The sequence below is a fragment of the Pleurodeles waltl genome, chromosome 10 (assembly GCF_031143425.1).
Source record: "Pleurodeles waltl isolate 20211129_DDA chromosome 10, aPleWal1.hap1.20221129, whole genome shotgun sequence".
Lineage (NCBI taxonomy): Eukaryota > Metazoa > Chordata > Amphibia > Caudata > Salamandridae > Pleurodeles > Pleurodeles waltl.
Window position 1 is genome coordinate 340,155,549 of NC_090449.1, and position 14,257 is coordinate 340,169,805.

Below are 14,257 nucleotides of genomic sequence, written 5' to 3' on the forward strand. Positions count from 1 at the left end.
TTTTTCTGCAAGGTTCAGGAACTCCCATTGCCATCTAGAAGTTTCAAAACAAACATTGGGGTAAATCTTATATGAAATGTCACCAGTGCTTACAATTGTAAACTGAATTGCCTTTTGCAGGAGATTTTCCTCCTCTGTGAAAAATGAAAATATTCACACAGTGTAAAAGTTTTGGCTCTATTTTTAGGCTTTCTAAAGGGCACTAATTTGTCATACTCCCATTATCGATAAAGATGGCTTCTGGCTTATGGTGCTAATGACTGTTTTCCAAACCAGATATAATATTGTTTCTTACTATGGCCCTATATATCAAACACAGTAGAACCACTACAATTATAGAGGGGTATTGTGTACCATACCTGGTACCACGATAGTCGGAGAGGATTTTCCTTTTTTTACCACTGATTTCCACTAAGCACCTCCGCTGTCAGCATAAAAAAAGGAACAGAAAGATTTTTCATAGACTTTTGTGGGCTCTTTGGTGTGCAAGAGAAATGGAGGAGTCTGAATCCTCAAAATAAAATGTACTTTTGTTTCTCAAGGCAATATAGGCCTGCTTCTAATATTGATTATTTTTTTACTCCCTTTTTTTCCTACTGGAGATTACAGTAAAGTGTCACACAGGCACCTTTTCTGATCACTCTGTTCTGAAACTCACCTTGTCAACACCTTGCCCCGGGTCTGTGAACAGATAAGTAATGGACACAATTTTATTGGTATCCAAAACTAGTAAACTAATGTAGGAGACCAAAATACAATATTTTCTGTGGTTAATGCAACTGCCTTGAATATCGCAATGGTATGGGATGCCTTTAAAGCTACGTTGGTAGGTGCTTGTATCTTGCATACCACATACCAAAAGCAGAGGAAAAGGGTGAGTTTTGCATCATACAAACAGCCATAGATAAAGCATTGGAAGACGTAATTCAAAATAATTCTGTAGCAGCATAAAAAAAAATCCAAGAAAACAGGGATGCTTTAGAGTATTTTCTTAAGAGAAAAGAGATTGTGAATAGTAACACCATTAATTAAAAGGTGTATAAAGAAGGTGAACAGGTTGGTTGTTTTTTAGCTTGACAACAAAGGAGAGACAAAGCCGTAATTTGATAACAGATTTAAGAGATCCCCAAACCAACAAAAGCACCAGAGTAGGTAGTTAGATTTTTGGCATTACTATTCTTAGTTCTATGCAGAACCTTTAGAGTAGCGTGTTCCTTCATAACTTAATAGTTGTTTAGATGAGCTTGATCTCCCTGCTCTGGGACACAAGATATCACATTCTCTAGTTTATCCAATAACCATGAATGAAATAGCTCAGGCGATCAAACATCTCCCCTCCTCTAATTTTTCAGGGGAAGATGGTTTTGTGCAGAATTATATAAAGCTTATAGTAGGACCTAAGAGAGCCCCTACATATGCTATTTAACGATATATTACAAATTAGAATGATTCCCCTTCATTTAAAAAAGGAGTGTTAGTATTTTCTTTTTAAAAGGGGAAGCTGGAAACAGAAGCAGAATCTTGTCACCCTATAACACTTCTTAATTTTGACAATAACATTTTTAGGCAAATTTTAGTTAATAGTTTAAGTACAATCTTGTACATCAGGATCAAAATAGTTCTATCAAGGGAAGACGTTTAGGAGCCAAAACCCAATATTTAGCAGAAGCTAAATATATTTTCATCTTAGGTAAACTTCTGGCAGCTATAATTATGCTTGATATAGAGAAGTTGTTTGACTTAGTGGGCTAGAGGTTTTTGTTTAAAATATCAGCTAAATTTTGGCTCCCTATCCAACTCATTAGGTTGATCTTCATCTTACATCAGGGCACTTCTGTTTCAGTGATTATTAATAATAGTAATGCATGGATGGTATCTCCAAGCAGAGGAACAAGGCAAGGTCCTCCATTTTCCCCAGTTCTTTCTGCCCTTTTTAATAGAATCTTTAGTCAAATATAATCATATTCATTCATTGATTTTTCTATACAGTTTTGTGGGATTAAAATTAAACTGTACACGGATGATTTGGCATTATACTTATTACTAGAGATGGGCAATATTTAGAAGGCTTTATAAGCCATAAAAAGGTACACAGCTCTTGGGGTTACAGAATAAACATGTCCAATCCTGAAACAGTGTTAATGATTACCCCCAGATATCCTACCTCCCCCACCCCCCAAATAAATTAAAGACGTATTATAGCATGGAGCAAAAAAGCTATCTGGGAGTCTATTATTCAGATCAACCAGTAGACCCACATACACTACATTATAGACCGCTAATAGACAAAGTTGAAAAACGTTTGTCCATCAAGAAATCTCTCCCTCTGTCTCTGACTAGCAGAATAGCTTTGATTAAAATAGTTACTCTTCCACCATGTTTGTGTTATTTTACATCTATTTCATGTAATCTGGACTCTAAATTTGTTTTCAAATTTGGAACATACTGTGTATTTTTTTGTTTGGAACTTTAAGCGTAATATAAAATGTTGCAGTTTCCAAAAACGGGAGGTGGATTAGGAATGCCCAATTTGAAGCCGTTTTATACAGCTTCACAGACACAACGCTTTGCCAGGATTACATCTCAGAATGATGATTCCCTCATTTTAGCAATGCTAAAATATTTTGGGATAAATAATTTATCCTGGCCAATAAAAGAGCCCAACATACCTAAAAGGGTTCAATATACAAGGCCTTGCAGTACATAAGGGCCTGCCGGCAACATTTCTTCAGTCAATATAAGATCCCCATAGCACACACCAAAACACCTCTCCAGAATTGTAAACATCTTTCTCTTTGTTTATCGGATGGTGTAATAAGATTTGTTCCAAATGGGTGAGTCGGTGGGCATATTATTAGACCACGAAGATTGGCTACAATGTTTTAATCTGGGTTACACCTCTCTAAGAGGATCTAACTTTCACAGTACGGCTTTCTAGAATGGTTGAATGTTATAAAATACCCCAAACAGATTGAATCAAATGTATCATAATATGAGCAAAAAATTTCCCCGATGTGGCCAAAAGAGTCATTGGATGCATATTTTTGGTCATGACCAGCATTGTCAGACTTTTGGATGGAGATCTTTCAGGGGTCAGTTCCAGAGTCTGTTCAATGATTATTCCCATTCTTACCACTGCATTGTTGGGTTTGATACAACAGTACAGGCTATGGTAGTGGGCAAGAGTTTTACGGGTTTTAATTTTATTTCTATGACGATAGCCCGTTCTTTAACTACCCAACATTGGAGGTTGCCTTCTAGTCCCTCCTTTTCATAGTGGAAGACCACAATGGTGAAGATCAGTAAGCTGTAGCAATTCCTACACTGTTAAATGTTTGCCTTTTGCCCTTTTGGCCTTATAGACCTATTATAGTACACATAGCATGAACACTTTAATGTCACAAAGAAGGAGAAAATCTGCTTTACGTACAGGATTGGCATCCAGGTTGGGTTACAGAGACTCATATATTACAAATTACAATCTTGTATTTTATACTGTTATCTTTATAGCCTTTTAGAATTATTATAATTCACTTATCACTGTCATTTTAATGTCATTAAGAATGTGAAAATCTGCTTTAAGTACAGGATTGGTACATGCGTTGGGTCACAGAGGGCTTTATTTTAATAATTACAGTATTGCATTATGCACTGTTATATTTACAGTATTTGCTAATATATAGAAACATGTATTGGCATTTTATTGTTGATCATGATTAAGATCCACCACGTGGATGGCTGAGATGTTTTATGAGCTTTGTATAGCGGCATTACACATCTTGCGCTGTCACTTTCTTGCTTAAGCCATATATATATTTGTATCATTCGTAGAATGGCAGGTTTTTCATTCATTGCACTGAGGAAGCACAGACCAAAATGTATATTTTATGACCCTGTAATTTTTTTCAATAAAAATGATTTACTTTGCCTGAGCAGCAGTTGGACAAGTGTTGGACTTTGGAGGGCTCAAATCGACTTTCTTCACTCCAGCCTAAACAATAGTAAGGAAAATGTTGGTCTTTGGACAGAGGTGTAGCTTTAGGGTGGGGCGTGGGATGGTGTTTGTGGTGCTGCACTCATTTAACAAATATATTTTCTGATAAATAGTTGGGTACAAGTGGTTTCAGTCAGCTATGGTGAGGGGTCTGTCGGATTTCACAAGAGATTTTTACATATACACAGACTAAAATACACACACACTCTCCCTCTCTGTCTGTAATGAAAGTCTTCAAAAATGTTGGTTGTTTTTACATAGTTACCATACCAAACTGCATTCCTCTCTCTTACTGCTCATCCTAAAGCTCCTCGCATGTACTTTCCTTGTTGTATAGTGTATTTTAAAATTAAGGCCCTCATTACGACTTCAGCGGTCTTGTAAAAAGACCGCCAAAGCCGCGGGACCCAACATGCCACCAGTGCTGGCGGTATGGTTGGCCCTCTATTATGACTTTTCCGCAATGTTGATGTGCAGGGGGTGCAGCAGCACCCATCGCGCATTTCACTGCCCGTAATTCGGGCAGTGAAATGCGCGATGGGGCTGTGCCTGGGAGCCCCTGCACTGCCAATGCCAAGTGCATGGGCAGTGCAGGGGTCCCCAGGGGCACCCCAAGTCCCCTAACCGCCAGCCTGTCCATGACGGAGCGCTGCCCTGGCGGATTACGACCGCCCGGCTGAAGCCTGGCGGGACCGGCGGTATGACCATGGCGAATGCGCCACGGTCATAATACGATGGCGGAACACCGCCAGCCTGTTGGCTGTATTACCGCCACTGTTCCGCCGACCGCCGGGGTCATAATGACCTCCTAAATGCCAATGTGATTGTTGGGAAATCTGAAGCTCAAACCCCCCCCCCCCCCACACACACACACAAATTCTCACTGAATAAGCTACACTCCTGACTTTGTATGGGTCAAATGTACTATTCCCAGTGCAACCTAAACAACAGCAAGGAATGTGTTGGACTTTGGAGGGGTCAGATTTACTATTACCATTGCAACAAAAGCAACAGTAAGGAAAATGTGTTGGACTTTTGGGGTGGGGTCTGATTTACTATCCTCACTCCAACCAGTTGGAGAAGTGCTGGACTTTGGAGGGTTGAAATCTACATTTTCCAATTTGTGGTTGTCCTTTCTAAGGCAAATTTCCATTCGTTTTGCATGTGCTGTGAGTGAGGGAAACTTGCACTGTTTTTTTGTGTGGTGTTGCCTATAAGTGACTGCCTGTGCCTGAAGTGCACCTCCAGAACTGGGGCTTTCCTGTCCTGCACTCTCCCATGTCACTCCTGTCACAGCGCCCAACTGCACCACAGTTCCATCAGTACAGCAGTTCCAAGTAAAACCATATTGTATGGTGTTCAGAACATATCCTACTCTTTCAGTCCAAAAGTCTCTGTTTTCCAATGTCTAGAGAGTCGGTGTGTACTTCATAATGTATTCTATGAGGCAACTGTAGTTAAAGAGAAGTGTGACAAAATCCAGCAATTGTTCTGTAGTAGAGCTTCTTAATGTACAAACATCTCTCAAAAAGACTTATAAGCTTAGACTACACCAAGTGACCAGCTCCCTTCAGCACATTATATCATTTTTATTCATTCCAGCTTCACATTTGCTGTAAATATTCTCAGCATTCAACAAGAAATTCATTGTTTCCCACCAGTATTGAATACTGATGCTTCTAAATCCCGATTTGTTCTATTGATTGTCACAAGATGTCATAAATCTGGCATGTAAGTAAAAATGATTTGGGCAAAGTTTCCCTTGTTAGTCCTCTTCCAACTAACAAGAAGGCATTCAAATACACATTAGTCACTGTGCACGATATCAGCCCATGTCCCATCCCCACTAAACCAGACCATGAACATACAGGACTTTTCCATGAGTGTCCTCTCAGAGTGCCATGTCAGAGTATGGCTTTTTAGAAAATCTCAGAGAAAATTGTACAGTTAAATGCTCCCTTTGTCCCAGTTTTTCGAAAACTTCTGGGCGAGGGAGGGAGAAATCCCTCAAACCTTGCGAGGAATTTGTGATGGTGACCTTCACTTACTGATATCCAGCCTTCAGCAGTGCCGTGCAAACAATGGGCTGCAGCAGTTGAGGAAGTGTTCGGATCCCTTGATGAGGGTGGACTGCAGTCTTCTAAAATATGTCCGCTCCACCACTTTTTTTTTCTATATATTAAGCAGTGGCCACTTGCGGCCTACGTGCCTGTTTCGTGTCGGTATCACAGAAGACATGTACCACCTCATCCCTGTGGTGAGCCTTTGCCCCTGGGAGGTATTTCTTTACTAGAAACACCTTCTTTTCTTTATCGACATCCTCCGCGTCATATTTTGAATCTGCCTATTCACTTAACAGTAAGCCACTTCTTCATCATGTTTTTCATTGTGGTCTACATCTCAACCACAGCTCCAGTCACGGGACCTCAGTCCACCTGGAGCCGCACAGCTTCATCTCCGATTTCAACATCATTGGCCGTCACTTGTGACTCAGACGCTACCAATGCTTAGACTTGTTCTCCAGAGTTATTGCCACCACCTTCACCACTTTTCTGCACTCAATTTTTACAGACAGGCCTCTTCAGTAGTTTTCGATTTCTTGTTACTCTTTTTTGTACCATATTTTTAATTTTTTAGCAAAAGTTTCCAGGTGGCATTTTTGTGATGCTTAATGCTTTAACACACTTCTTACATGGAACACATATACACTAACCCCTACTTATACGTGAGGTGGGCAGCAGTCCAAAAGTGCTCCTGTATGTCTCCTGTATATTCACCTATTTTATATATAATAATATAGTAATCCACCCACAAGAGAGGGTTTGGCATATGTTTACTGCTGGAAAGGTTTTTCTTTCCTTTTCTTCCCTTAGAAGTGATGTCATTCTAACACAATATACAATAATCTGTATTTAAGTTTGGCAGAGGGGATTACTCCATCACAAATGTGACGGATATCGCGTCCATCGTATCACAAATTCCACAGGATATCATGGAAATTGTAATATGGCGGACAGGATATCCGTCGCATTTGTAATGGAGTAATCCCCACCGCCAAACTTGTAATGATGCTCATAGTGTCTTACTAATTACACGTACTAACTATCACTTAGGTTAAAAGATGCTAGTGTCTGATATGATGTATTTGGTTTTGTTTAAACAGTTAATGTGACTAGTGTCGTCACTATTTTATGTGAGCTATTCACAAATACCCTTGCCTCCATACTGACTGTCTGTTAAAGTTGGATTTATCATCACTATTTTTGAAATGCCACTTTTAGAAAGTGGGCATTTCTCTGCCCTTACTGCAGAGGTCTTTAAACTGTGAGTTGCGACCCCCAGCGGGGCTGTGGAGTCATTGGAAGGGGGGCGCGCATTCCTCAGCCACTTCTGCCTCAAATCCACAATGTCTCCACTTTGGAAAACGACAACTGTCCTGGGACGGTTATTTTAGATTGTTTAGAAAGCTTCAGATGAATTGTCATTCAGGGAGTCTCCTGTTAAGTGAATCAGAGTGAGGGGCATAAATCTAAAGATGCGCTCTTGCCAGGGTGCCTGCTTTCCTGAAAGAAATGAAAATATGCGCTACCAGTTGATCTGCAAATGTAAACTGTAACCTATACATGTAAAGGATGCTTGGGAGCAAGTACTGATTGAATCTCTGGAAGCTTTGTAATGACAAAGATTTATTCTTTTTGAGTGATGGTAAAAATAGTTAACAATTGAACTGTAAACTGCATGCTTTTAATTGTGATTGTATTTACATAGTGTTTACTACCCCTAAGGAGGTGTTGGAGGGACAGTTATGTAACAAAAAAGGTATTACATATGGTCTGCATATTACTAAAATCTGTATTTGGGAAGCACTATTTTATGGTAAAACATTTTGCACATTTTGTAGTAGTCCATTCTATACTGTGTGTAATGCAAATATAAAAAATTGACCTGACTTACATTTTCACAGTGCTTTCTGTCCTCTCCAGTTGCACACAGACCTCCACAGTGCATTATGGAACAGAGGTTTCAAACTGCACTACAGTGCATTTCCCACTGAGTAACAACTTTATTTTATTTATTATTCATTTAAGCTGTCTGTTCTTTTATATTTAGCTACCTGACGATGAAAGACCTAACAGAAACTTACAGAATATTTTGGAGCTTATTTATGAGAGGCTTGCATCACCGAAGCATCACTTTTTTTGATGCTCCGGCAGCACAAGCCTGTCAATCATGCCTATGAGGCAACGTAAAGCCACTCTACGTGGTTTTGCATGGCCTCATAGATATGGAGTAAGGCAAAGCAGTGCAAGCCGCTGCGTTTCCTTACCCTGCGCCAAGGAGGCGTTCCATGGGTGTTGCGATGGTTGTTCCCACGCAACACCCATGGATTTTGACACAGCTCCAGATTTTCAAAATCACGTAAACTGGAGCAGTGCCAAAAGCTTACGCCTCCCCATGGCAGACATACTGAGGAGAAATGTTTTCATTTCTCCTTGTTTATTTCCTCTTTCCATGTGTGTTGTATTCTGCAGCACACATAGAAAGAGGAAAATGTCTCTCAGGATTGTTTTTGTGCAGGAAGGCCCCGCTTCCTTTACAAAAACAATCCTACCTACGTTGGCGCTAGGCAGCAATTTGTGAGCCAGCGAAGGGGGAAAGGAAAGGAATGCACTGTATTTCATAAATACAGTCCATTCCTGCCCTTTTATATTGGTGTAGGGCAGTGTAGCAAGAAGACTTGCAGCGCTGCCCTAAGCCAATTCCTCATAAATGAGGACCTTTGTTTTTAGACACACCTTTGACCACTCCACCACACTCACTGACCTTTGGTTTGCTAAAAACTGTTCAATATTATTTATTCACCGCAAAAATGATTCGCTGTGGGAATTTGGGACATTTATGATTGTCGATAATGAGGAGTACCAGGTTCTAGAAGTTTTTTTCAGGAAGAGGTCCTTACGCCTAAAAATGTTTGAGAGGGGGTACCGGCATCAAAGCGTTTGAAGACCTTTGCCTTACTGTCCTGTGTGCATAAGGTCTACCTTCAATACACGTGTGGCCTGGTCTAGGTGACAGCTACTCTTGGTAATTCCCTTCAGACACCCACAACACAGGATACTCAGCTGCATCTGCATTCATCTGCACACTGTAAGTGTTTCCTGTGGAGGAGATTGAGAAGGGCTCCTCTTACATCTCAAGGAATAGAGGCCAGGGCCCACACAAAGGGGCTGATTATCCCCCACTGATAGTCTGGAGCTGGGACTAAACTGAAAGGGGGACATGTGCACTTCACAGAAACCTTTTGCAGTAATCCCCCACATCAGAGGCACTTTCTAGTCCAAGTACTGGGTCTCTGACCCACTAAAAATAGTACACTGCTGACGCCAAGGAAACTCTGCTGGAGTAAAGATTGCTGTGTGCCAGAATCGCCTCTCTGCCAGATTTGATTGCACACTGTTGTGCTGCCCTGCTGCCTGCTGATCTTTGCCCTGCACCCCAAGGACTAGAAACAACCTCCAGAGTGTCTCCAATGGCTTTCTGGCTTGCCTCCTGTTCTTTCCAGAGGTCTCTGGGACATCAAAAACCTCATCGCTCCTTAAGATCACCATCAGGACTTCACGCTGCTGAGAGACCAAGTACAGAAATCCCCCTGTGATCCCTGCTATTGTAATCCGTCCTGGGGCCAAGTGCGAGGCTCTGACATGGTGTGCCACTGCTGGGGTCTAAGGTGTTGCGAGGGCTGTATCTCACTGATTTGACTTTGCCGATCCACTGAACGTGCACCTGCTGGGTCCTTTCTTCGGGCTGAGGGACTGCCTGACTGGCCCAACACTGTCACGCCATCTGCCTGTCTACCTTGAAGTAAGTCGTGCACCACAGCTCAGCCGGCAGTGCGGGGCTCTGGGAATGAAGCCACTGACATCCCAGACTTGAGTCGTCTATTCCACCCACAGTTCCAAAGCCCAGAGTGGGCAAAGTCACCATCATAGAACGTCATGTAGAAATGCACTGGTGCTTCCAACATGGCAGCGTAACACCGATCTTGAAACCTGCTGTATTCCTGTTTTCCTTTCAGATACTATGTCATGGGGCACATTACTTTCTCCCTAAATAGCAGGGGACCCAGCTAAGAAGCTTTTGCCCGCGATAGCGCTGCTAGCTTGGATCACTAAGACGCAGGTTTCATTCCCTGTATCTATCTTAAAGGCATTACTATCTGCCCCATAAATTCTCAAAGCACTGCGTCTGCATTGATTGCTAAAACAATTATATCTCCTGATTTACTGATTTGATTTTTGTTGTTCTGGTCTCGATTTACACAGATAAACAAGCACTATTGTCTACCCCTGTGTGGAGTCTTTTTGTGGTGTGTTCACTGTGGTTACTGCATGTGTGTTGCAAAAATACTTTACACATTGCCGTCTAAGTTAAGCCTGCCTGCTCTCTGCCAAGCTACCAGAGGATGAGCACAGGTTAATTTAGGTTGTATATCTAACTTACCCTGACTAAGATTATGGTCCCTGCTTGGACAGGGTGCATACCTCTGCCAGCTACAGACCCAATTTCTAATACCAAGAATCAATCTATTTGGTCAAGTGGTGAGCTGAGATTTGAGTACAGGTTTCCTGAACGATCACACCGCAGTTCATCCACTGATAAATCCTTCTCTCTCCCACTTAACAAAAAAGCACAAAGTTTTTACTTTAATTCTTTCATGAGTTAAATTACTGCATAGAATTCAAGAAATACATGAATTGCATGTTAAAATAATCTGACACAAGTAGTCTTTTATGTACAAAGATAAGATTGCGAGAATGCAGGGCATTTTTTAATGTTAATTTCACAAGCTTTACTTGGCTTAGCAAAAACAATGATTTTCATGAGGGACTCAACACACCACAGAAGGCAATTACAAAAATCAACCAAAGAAAGAGGCTTGCTCATCCCACAAATAAGGGCCCTCAATGGACGTAATGCTAAATGAAATGTGACAAAAGACAGTTTACATTTTTAGCCTTCAGGAAAATGTTATAGAAGAAATGCATTTATAGTGTGTATGTACAGAACCATACATTATATGGGCACAGTGAAATCATTTCAGAGTTTAACAAAATCATGGCAAGTGATACAAACCTTTTTAAAATAGAGATCCTCCATTTCCGTCTTTAGGTCTCGGCTAAACAGTGCATGCCCTATCTCGAAGAGACTGTTGTATTTAATGTGTGGGCTTCAGCCCGCCCATAGGCTTCGCATTTGTGGCTCCATCGTTGCTCTCATATTCTTTCTCCCCATTTGTCTATGGCATTGCATGCGTCATACCTCTTCTTGTATTTAGCCCTCCCCAAGAGTATGGGCCAAGTACTACCATCCATCCACTTCTTCCATTGTAGGATCTGTTTTAGGAACTATTTTTTAAGGCACTTCAAATGAGCTTTCGGTTTTCACTCACTCTGTTCGCTGTTGCCTCTTTCAGTATTCCCCAGAGAGCTCCCTTTCTTTAAACATGATTGAAAGTCTTGTCCTTTTCTCATTACGTTTGGTGTGCATTCAAAGATTGAGGTCAAATGTCAGATTCTCTGAAGGAAGCAGATTCGTGGAACTTGCAGTGGATCTAACACTTGTGGGATATAGTGCTTAATTCGTGCTTGTTGTTTCTCGTTCAGAGCACCTGCACTTATTTTTGAGGGCCAGCACTTATTTTTCTGCCTCAAGCATTTATTCTGAGCAAAAGACACATATGGGAAAGATGGAGGAAAAGAAAAACGAAAAAGTGTCACAATGGGAGAAAGCAGAAAGCTGCAAGAGTAAGCTGAAGAGGCAGGGAGTGGCTGTAAATGGATTGAAGAGGCCTGAGATGGCTTCAGTATTACGCTGCCTCAGTATTCCTTGTTCGCACATTTAATTGCAGCAGCCGCGTGTTTCCGAGGACGGCTTTGGGCACCCTCACGTTTCTATTTACAAATTAAGCATTGGGATAGGCCCCAGTCCTTAAATATACAGAACTTATTTTTTCTTTTAGACTGTCACAGATGACTGTGAGCTGTATAGCTACTGAGCAGTGTGAGGATCGTAAACTACGTACCCCCTTCTCCTCCCAAAAAAGGTAAAAGCACCTCCATCTCAATCCACCGCTGTACTTTGCACAAAAGAGGTCAGTGCAAAGCTGGGTATAAAAAGCGGATAGGTAGAAAGACTTTTTCAAACATTTTTTTTCATCTGCAGCCACACCAACATGCAGACAGGATGGAACTGATGCGATTCCAAACAAATGGCATTCTGTGAAACGAGTGCATGAGGACCCTAAAATGAAGAATGATGTTTTGCTGCAAGAGTATAGACTGTTAATTACCTTCCCCCAGAAATTATCATTTTCTGATCCAAAGTTATTTCTTCACTATCCGAAAAGACGTTCTTGCATAGTTTGCAAAACTTCATTGGTGATACACCATTCTCCTTTTCAACCGAGCATCCACAGTGGTGTGATCTATCAATGTCTAATGTAATTTTTAATGTAATTATTAAGCACAAACCTAACCCAAATGCGCCCAAGCGCTGTACACTCAACAAGACAGAAACACAAAATTTCAGTCAACGTTGGAAGTTAGAAATGTAACATTTTCATAATCACCAAGACGGTTCTGCATATAACTAATTGACATGGCATGGCCCTGCCACGTGCCTCACTCCGAGCCTCCTGCTGCTGTTATAACAAGGGGTCTCATATCTACTGCTATAAGGTCTACGCTTTTTACTTTGGGACCTGGGGAGCTGAGCTCTAATCCGCGTCATCATGTGCTTCCGGGCAAATCGCTGCGCCGAAAAATTGCAAATTTATAAAATGTAATCATGTTTAAATTCATACGTGATGTACGCAACCTTTACTAATCACCAAGCCCTCATTAATGTACAATACGCTTTGCTGGACATTTTCGTAATAAACAGGGCAGTTCTTCCCACCTACACCTGGGAGAAATGAGCCTTTAACTAGAGGTTCTCTGCAAGGCGAGGACCGCCAGTGGTGGGCACTTCAGTGAAGTGGGGTAACCTTGGCATTTTGTGCTGTAGCCACCCTTAGCATAAAGCAAAAAGAAAGGAGGTCCTGTGGGGGATAGCCGAGCCTCGAGGTCTCCTCCCTGGGGAGTTTGGGGAAGTGGTGCAGCCCACAGGCGCCGCTTGGGCACTTTTTGGGCTATGAAGGCGGGTATTTAACCCGGCCATTTTATGTACCGGTCACCATTTTGTATGGACACGGTGACCGGGTGGGGCAGCATTTTTTGGCAGCGTTTTTGGTAGTATTTCGGCGTTATTGGCAGCATTTTTGAGTAGTTTGGTTCGTAGTTAGAGGGTAGAGGAGTTTAGTGAAAAGGTGCTAGGTGCAATAGCGTAGGCGTACTGGGAAAATGATAGTAAAAGCAGTTGACCGGCTTAAGTACTTACCGGAGACTGCGTCTTTGGTCTGAGTGTTCGTGTAGCATGTCGGCCGCAGAGAAAGTACAGGAGGCGCTTCGGCTGCTGCAGGAAGTGGGCCGCCTGGACATTGTGAGAGAGGAGGTGCTTCCAGCGCCGCGTCCAGCGCGGAGAGCGGCGAGCGAGGTGGCAGCGGCCGTGTTGGCTTGTTTTCCCCGCGCCGCATGACGTCGAAGGAGGATGAGTTTAGTGTGCGGCGCGGGGGGAGGGTCCGTGGGTCCGTAGGCCTGGTCGGGGGTGGGAATCCCTGCCCGCCCCGTTAAGAGAGCAGCAGGGCTTGCAGTGAGGGCAGCCCCCGAGTGAAAGGGAGCAGACTGGGGCCTCAGAGTTTGATGCCGTCGAGGAGGGTGTCGCAGGAGACGGGCCTCCAAGCAAAAGCGGTTGGCTCGGGGCCTTCAATTCATATGAGGCCAGGGAGGGCGGGAGGAGAGGGAAAGGTGTCGCCAGGGTTGGTTACTCGGTCCCCTTATACAAGGCAGCACTCGGGTAAAGGGGAAGTCCCGGGAACACGAGAAACAGATGGGCAGTAGTGAGTGGATGAGTAATAGCGCGGCCCAGCCGGCAGGGGCTGCGCTATTTCAAGAGGGTAAGGGAGGGCCTGGGGAGACTTTACTGACGGAGGGGCAGGCAGAGGGGCCCTGGTTTAGCTCAGGGGAATCAGCTGAAGCGGAGGGAGTTTTTGGAGGGACAGACCCTCTCCCCCATTTTATATGGGATTGGAGCAATGAGGGAGAGGAATGGGGGGTGAAGTGGAGGATGACGGGATCACTTTAAAGGTTCGGCCGGACTTATGAA